Source organism: Chenopodium quinoa, unplaced genomic scaffold (genome assembly GCF_001683475.1).
Source record: "Chenopodium quinoa cultivar QQ74 unplaced genomic scaffold, ASM168347v1, whole genome shotgun sequence".
Lineage (NCBI taxonomy): Eukaryota > Viridiplantae > Streptophyta > Magnoliopsida > Caryophyllales > Amaranthaceae > Chenopodium > Chenopodium quinoa.
Window position 1 is genome coordinate 1,836,807 of NW_018743987.1, and position 8,568 is coordinate 1,845,374.

The window sequence follows — 8,568 nt, forward strand, 5'->3', positions numbered from 1 at the left end:
TTTTCAATAAAACATGAAGAATGGTAATTCTCCAACTAATCTTATCACATTATTTTGGTTTACCTGTGAATCCCACTGTCTGGAGGCTAATGACAGACAGAATGATTAATGACTTAAGTCTCATTTAACATTATAGTTTTCACTGCTTCTAAAGATGCAAACTGTTCCTAACTCAGAATCCTAAATGGTATCGTTTTTCACAATCATACAGTTGACATCTTCCATTCTATGTGTTCTTCGACTTCTACCGTGCTCAAAACTGTAAAGAAGTATTAAAAAAAAACAGCTACAGCTCGACAGACAGCACTATCTGTATAGGAACCCTGGTATGTAAAATATCCATGTAAGCTTAATTCTCAGAAGTGTTCTATTTACTTCTCCTGTACTTTGTCTGCTGAATATTTTAAAACTAAGTCCATAATATGTTTAGAAAATTGCTGAGGTCTCAGATAATTAACTGGCTAACCATGTCTAGATTACAATGCAAGATACCTACAGGCAAATTAGATATTAATGGTGAATATGAAATTACGATAACAGAGAATAGCAAAAATTAAGGGAAAGGAAATGCAGTAGAAGTCATATCATATTATTTCCAAAAAACAGAACCTAAACTCTGTTTAATAGCATTACATTACATAGGGAAATAATTCATCCAAAAACAAATCTACTATCCTTATTAATCTCTCAATAGAATACAAGCAAAGAAAGAACACACAATCCTAAGAGCATAACATTCTAAAAACACAAATGAGTCAGCCTATTACACTAGCACTAGATCAATATCAAAAACTATAGGATTTCCTTCTCTGAATTTAATCAACAACCCTTCATCTACTTGGACATTGTAATGATCAACAAATTTCTTTACGCCATTTTTTATTGAGCACTGAATAATCGTATTCCCAGCCTTTGCGACCTTCAACTGAGCGCTAAATTGTCTATCAAAGTTCTGCAGAATAATATCAGTTGTGCTAGGGAAATTTTGAAAATGCTGTTAGCAAAATTCAGCGGAACATTCTGCCAAAATACCACAGCACACAAAATAATATTAGCAAGAATAGAGACAAGAAATACATATTCTACAAGCTACAGTAGAGTAGATGAAAAGCATACTATAACTCCTTGCTCAATGTATGCAGCTGAAAAGATGAAAAAGAAATAGTCTTCATGACAGGTAGCGGCAAGTTCAGTGAGCCAAGCATTGGTCTCAATCATTTTAGCTGAAGACCCTTCAACGGCTGGCTTCCGCCCACGTTTTTTATAAAAACTGCCTGAGGCCTCAGAATGCTTTTTCCTTTCTATGTTCTTTCCTTTCTTACCAGTCTGAATTCGGACTGTGAACGAACTATCTCCTAAATAAGTGAAGGTTAGGACATCACCTACTTCTATCCCATTATCTTCAACAAAATCATTCCACCCTGCATCAAGATACATACCCCAGCCATTGCCACATTCTTCGTGGACTGAAGTAACGTACCAGCATTTTTGACAGCCAGCCAGCCATGAATACCTGAATACTAAAGAAGCCATCGTCTAACACATCGCTGAAACCATCAGGGATACGCTGCACATGTGATACTTTTTACGCATTAGAAATACAAGACAAGGTAATAGCCACACATAAAAACTAAACAAAGCATGCGCTACATGCACACCAGAAAACACCAGAAATAAAGTCACACATAAAAACTAAACAATTTGTGCAATAGATCCACATTATACATCAACAAAGACAGTGTTGATAGTTTCATACCAGCTTCTCATGTTGCTCAGTATCATTTTCATACGGAACTGTAAACACAATTGGAAAATCTACCTTTTTTTTTTTTTGCAAGACACTTATTCTCTATAACAGCTGCACATTAATTCCTGCAGAAACCCACAGAGTTCCTATGTACTTGCTACCTGATACAAAGTAGTACTATATATAGAAAAAAAATATAACCTTAAAGCGGCTACACTTGTATATATTAATGAGAAAATAAAGGGTCATTAATATCATCATTTCCCTTGAGAAAGTAACTGAGATTTAAGATTCTATATCTCTATGCTTCTGAAGCCTTTTTAACTTCTTTGAAAGTAGTCAATACAGTAATAGTTGGATATCAGACAGTTCTTAGGTAGGGAATATTAATATCACTTATTTATACTTGCATACACTTACCCAAATAAGGCCTGCAGTACTGCCTTTCATCCATACCCACCCTTTGTCACTTTTCCAAAAGAGGATTCCCTCACTATATAGTCTGCTAAGTGTCCTTTACAGTGACAAGACACAAGATGCTTAAATACTCTTCTTATTAACAGCACGGATAACAACCAAGAATAAAACTAACTACTTTCAACTCATAGTTAATTTGGTCAGATATATAAAAACAACAGCTACTATCAGGATCTGGGCAAACCACCAAGGTTGCAATCTAACTTTAGAGGATACCCTATATGCAACTCACAAATTGAAGAATATATGTTATAAGAAAACCTACAATAGAATAACAGTAAACAATAGATTAGAAACACATACACCTTACTTTTACATAGTAATCAAATTAGTGTTACAACACAAGCATACACATAAGCCTTTTAAAAGTACTACTTCCATGAAAACCACAGGTGTTTCAGAAATAAATGACCGAATAATCTACCATTGTTAGCGTGGTGCTAGCTGAAATTCGAATAGGAGAGGATATCCTTCACGATAGACTACTGTTTCGGGTGAAAACAATGGGACCTTGCCGAAGGTCCGCTGAAGTGGAGAAGACTGGATTCGGTCCAAGTTATGTCGGGCCGAAGGTTTCCTGCACAGTAAACACACGTAAACTAGCCTCGGGGGTGTTGCCGAGGAAGGCCCCTCCGATGCTAAAGTCAGTACAATGTGTAAAAGGAAGACACTATGCAAGAGAGTTTGTAGCTTGAGGCTTTTGTGGAATATATCCGAATGTAAGAATGAGCATATGAATTAGAATATGAATATGAACGTGAATATGAACCTGCATCCGTGAATGTGTCAATATGATGGCTTTTATACCTCATCATACATGGAGAGGTTGGGCTTTAGCCCAATTGGCTTGCTTTGTGGGCTGACCTTTGACTTTTGCACAATTGGAGAGTTGAACCTTGACCTTGGGCTTTTAATTGGATCATTTAGTGCTTAGGCCCAATTTTGACTAAATTGGACCCAAACAACTACTAATGCACCTACGCCACTAATAATGCGCTCATCCTCATAGAACAGCCTGACACCGTTTCTCAGGGAACAACCTGTTATTACATTCCCCTGTCGAGCAATATGCAGCTCGGCACACCACTGTCTAAGTCTGTGACGAATGAGAACAACAGTACTTGGCTGCATATGCTGAAAATAAGTGCTTGCAAACGATGCAGGGACAACCTGTACAGATTATCATTTAAAGAAATTAGCCCTCACAGACCATTTTCATATATCAACAACTGCAAAACAATAGAACATGAACACGTAAACCATGAACACAGAAAAAATATAGACTATACTGTGACACATACAAGAGTTCCTTCTTTGACGTATGGAGCACAAACTATAGCTTCAAATGATGGATAAGAGGTTCTTTGCTGCATCAGCCGCCTTAGATGAACTTCAAGCTCCAACCTACTTAGTGGAAGTGCTCTTTCTTCTGTAGCAATTCATGGTATCGACGTACCTAAATGTGTCTTTTCTTTACCATGGGAGGCGTATATTCTGGTGTGAATCACACTATTGCCTTTAAAATACATTATTAGCGTGTCTCCAACTTCTACATCATTATTTTCGATGAAGTTTTTCCAGCCTTCATCCATATACATGCAACTAACTTCGCTAGCGTTCACACCCTTCTGAATAGTCACAGACCAAGACAGACCTTCAGCACCCCGATAAATGGTGACTGCTTCACCCTGATATGCTAGAAATTGATGATACCGACTAGGAATTTCCTGAAAAAAAAATACACATGCACTAAAACGATTAGTAGTGAACTAAGCACAGGTGACTGAAAACCAAATTGCTATGGACAGAACCCCATACTACTAATTTCTGATGTTGCTGATCAATGCTCAGAACCCATTTCATTATTGCATTATCGGTTGCCTGCACAAAAACAGCACAACAAATACAAATATAAGTAAATTTTACAATTTCAGTAGTAAAACAGATATCTTCCACTGCTAAACTTAGCAAACATACCATTATTATAGAAGAACACTATCTCTCACTGCAAATCTGAGTGCCTTTTATACACAAACACCCCAGCAAAACATAGTAAATAATAGTCACAAGCTTCACACTAACTGTAGCCATGTGAGTGTCTATAGACATTAGACACACTGAGACTCAGTCAGGTATTAGATGTTACAGCACTATAGACACCCTAACCAAGATAATTACCATGCAGAAAGATAGCTTCTCCTGTTATAGATTCTCTTTATATGCTGGTACATTAGTCTAACAAAGGCCAATAAGCACACATGCAGTCTTCACATTCCTAAGGACTAAATTTCTGAGGTATTCCAATAAACACGATGCTCTCAAGTGTTGTGCAATAATATACCGAATAGTTAACCAAATTATTCTTTATAATAGATTAATGCCTGTATAGTATGCCATATATCTCGCACAGTGCAGGCTCATTAGCTTCAGCTCATGGCAGGATCAAATCGTGTATATTTATAGTTACAATTTCTACACTGCTACGATGTTACTATATAAGCCATTTATACCACATATACATTTCAAATTGCCATTCAGAATCTACAAAAGCACAAATTATATAATAAACATCATCCATTCTTCAGAAAATAGAACTTGATTTCATTGTAATTACACCCTAGCTTGTTTTACTGATTACAGTAGATATTCCAAGAAAACACAACCTACCAATTAAATTCTACCATTACTAAATAGCTTCCAACCATAAACTACCACCTAAAAAACAGGCAAGTAAACGACAGCCAAACCCTAAAAACCCCCCTTTAAAAACAAACAGAATGCAATTAGTCGCGTTCACTTTCCTTTTCTTCATCTGTCTCTTTGCGTTCCTTGGTCTCACCTTCTTTGTATTAGGTTTGGTTTCCTTTCATCGCTGTCTGATTCAACAACAATAACAGGCCATTCTCCACAGCCATCCCTCTCGGCTTCTCTTTTTGTTTTATTGCCTTTTTCTTTTAACGGCCCAACCTTCAGCGTCTTTTTCTGCAGCAATTCTAGATGCCTATTCATCTGTTGCGTCACATCTCTAACGTACAACCGAAAGCGTGCAATATTTTCTGCCTTTGATTGCGCCGGATTCAGTCGCCACGTTGGTGGTGTAAATGCTTTTTCGGAGGTTGCTGTGCTATCGGTACTCCCCATTGTCTTAGGCAAAAACTAAACACTCAGCCTCACAAGAATTTAAACTTCGAAAAAAAAGAGAAATAGATAGAAAATAGAAGGCAGAACAAAACAACAGGATGGACCACTCAAAAATACATAAACCAATTACAACAGAATCTTACCAAAAAAACACACACAATGACTTTCCAAATACGGCCGTCTACAAATTTACATATCCTACCACTAGAACTCTAGAAGAATTCAAGTATAGAACTTCCTTTTTCATACATGTCCTTGTATATACAATATATACCAGTTATCATTATGTCGTCTTATAATACATCATTTGCTTAGTTGCATTTCAATAAGGCATCAAGGGTGCACACATCTGAGACCCATTTATAATAGTTTACCACCATTTCTTAAGCAAAGACAGATTTCTTAACCCTTACAATTACTAGCAATCACTGATCGTTTACAGTATCAGTATACATCCATCACTAAGATAATAAGAACGTTGCACCCCGTGCAAACTAAACACAAAGCTCGTAGTTAAAACATATTTATAAGTTGCCCTTAGCTTTACGTGACTTGAACATCGGTGCATATATAACCCCAATAACAATTCAACGAGGCTTCCTTATCTAAATGTCGGGGGGGCACGCGCAACGCGCGTGCTCCAACGACTAGTAATAAAAATAATTAAAATAATCATGATTAAAACAATCATGTTAAAGCATAATATTAATAGCAAGATCCTAGGCATGATACCAACAAGATTAATAATAAATCCTAGCATGTCACTAAACAATAAAAATTAAAGCTTTAGCCTTAACATGATACTAACATGAATATTAGGAAAGAATATAAGAAGCATCATAATAAGCATATTTGATATTATAACCTTTTCCCTAAACATAATACTAGGAATCATTGTTGTCATTCAAAACATCAAATTAAGAAAAAATCCTAACATGATACTAGGAATCATAAAAACAACCAAGACATGATTTCTATATCATAATAACAATAAAATCAATTAAAAGCACTTACTTGGATGTCTCATATCTCTTTTTAATAACAAAATACACACGTTAGTAACTTCAAGGAAAATAATAATCAAACAATTAAATTAAATAATAATTGAAAGAGAGATTTGAGATCAAACCCTCATAAATTAAAACCTTTCACATCTAGGGCGAAAGCAACTTCAAACTTGGCTAGGTGTGTCTCGTGCTAATGTATGAGAAATTGTGTTTGTAAAAGGCTAGGCTAGAAAGAGAGAGAGAGAGAGAATCAAGAAATTCTTGATGAGAATTGATTATTGAAAAAGGAGAAATATGACCTCTATTTATAGAGAAAAAAGAGAGTTGAAGAATAAGAAAAGAATCCGAATTCAAATCGAAATAAAAATCGACGGACAACAGTTTTTGCGGATTTTGTTTTTATCATATCTTTTGATCCATAAGTCCAAATAAAAAATATAATATGTCAATGGAAATATCTTGAAGTCTACTTTCCAACCCAATTAGAATCCGATTAATATCTTTTGTAGATAAAAAGATATGGTCGAAATAGTGGGACGGTGTCAGTTTTGGATAGAGTTTTGTATCTCATTCATTTCTTTTTCGTTATAGTTCGGATTTAATATTATAATATATCATTGGAAATATAATTTCAAGATCTATCCAACCATATAAAATTTGGATAAATATTATGAGGCACGAAAATAATATCAGACTGTCTTTGAACATCTTTAAATTCGAATAGAATTAGGATTTAAGAAAAGGAAAGTTTTTAAAAGGAAAGTTTTTATTTAACTCATATTCTTTTATCTTATCTTTTCAAAAAAGATAATTAAGATCTTTTAAAAACTTATAGAAGGTTCTAATTAATACTAATTAGCTTAGGAATATGATTAGACCTTTGGACCCTCCACATGATCATTGGGTCGTAGGTAAGATCCGGTTTGGACCCAGTTTAGTATTTTGGCCATAATTTCCTCATTATTCATCGGAATTGGGCTTATAATATATCGTTGGAAAGGTCTTTTCAATCCCCATCCAAATACACCATTATGGGACCCATATCATGGACCAAACTAAACTAAAATGCACGTTTTTCATAAATAAGGTAAGAAAAGAAATATTTTCAAAAACGGAAAGAAGAGATATTTTAATAAAAACATCCTCATCACTAGACTTTTCACACTTTCGCTTCATCCGATTATGATTCGACGCGAAAGGTACTCATCACCGGGTTTGGTTTTGAGGAGACACAAATGGGTGTCTACAACTACTTACCAACGAGCAGCGACTGCCTTGCTCCATGACATGATGCTCAAAGAAGTTGAAGTATATGTGGACGATATGATTGTGAAGTCAAAAGATCGCCCAGGCCATCAAGTATCCTTGAGAAAATTCTTTGAAAGGCTAAGGAAATACAACATGAGGTTGAACCCATCCAAGTGTGCTTTTGGAGTCACCTCAGGCAAGCTTTTGGGTTACTTCATAAGCTCTAGAGGAATAGAGATAGACCCAACCAAGATCAAGGCAATCATGTCAATGCCACCGCCCAAAACCGAGAAGCAAATTTGAGGATTTATTGGCCGGTTGCAATACATAAGTAGGTTCATATAAAAATTGACAGCAATATGTGAACCAATATTCAAGAAGCTTAAAAAGAATGTACCAGTAATATGGGACGATGAGTGTCAAAAAGCCTTTGAAAAGATCAAATCCTATCTCGCAAATCCTCCCTTATTAGCACCAGCACTTCCAGGAATACCTCTTAGGTTGTACTTAACAATCACCAAAGAAACAATGGGAGCCATGCTTGCACAAGAGGTAGAAGGTAAAGAAAATGCAATCTACTATCTAAGTAAAAAGATGCTCGAGTATGAAGTACGCTATACACCACTTGAGAAATTGTGCCTCGCATTGGTGTAGGCCACAACTAAGTTAAGACATTACATGCTCGTGCATACAGTCTTTGTAGTTTCCCAAACGGATCCACTCAAGTATTTATTTGAGAAATCTACACTCAATGGGCGCATATCAAGATGGATAGTCAACTTAGCCCAGTTCGATGTAAGATTCATGCCTCAAAAAGCTATCAAAGGATTTGTGGTCTCAGATTTTCTAACTGACTTTCCAATAGAAGATCCAACGCCAATACACGACAATGAATTTTCAGACGAAGACTTGATGGTCACAGAAGATGATACTTGGACCTTATACTTC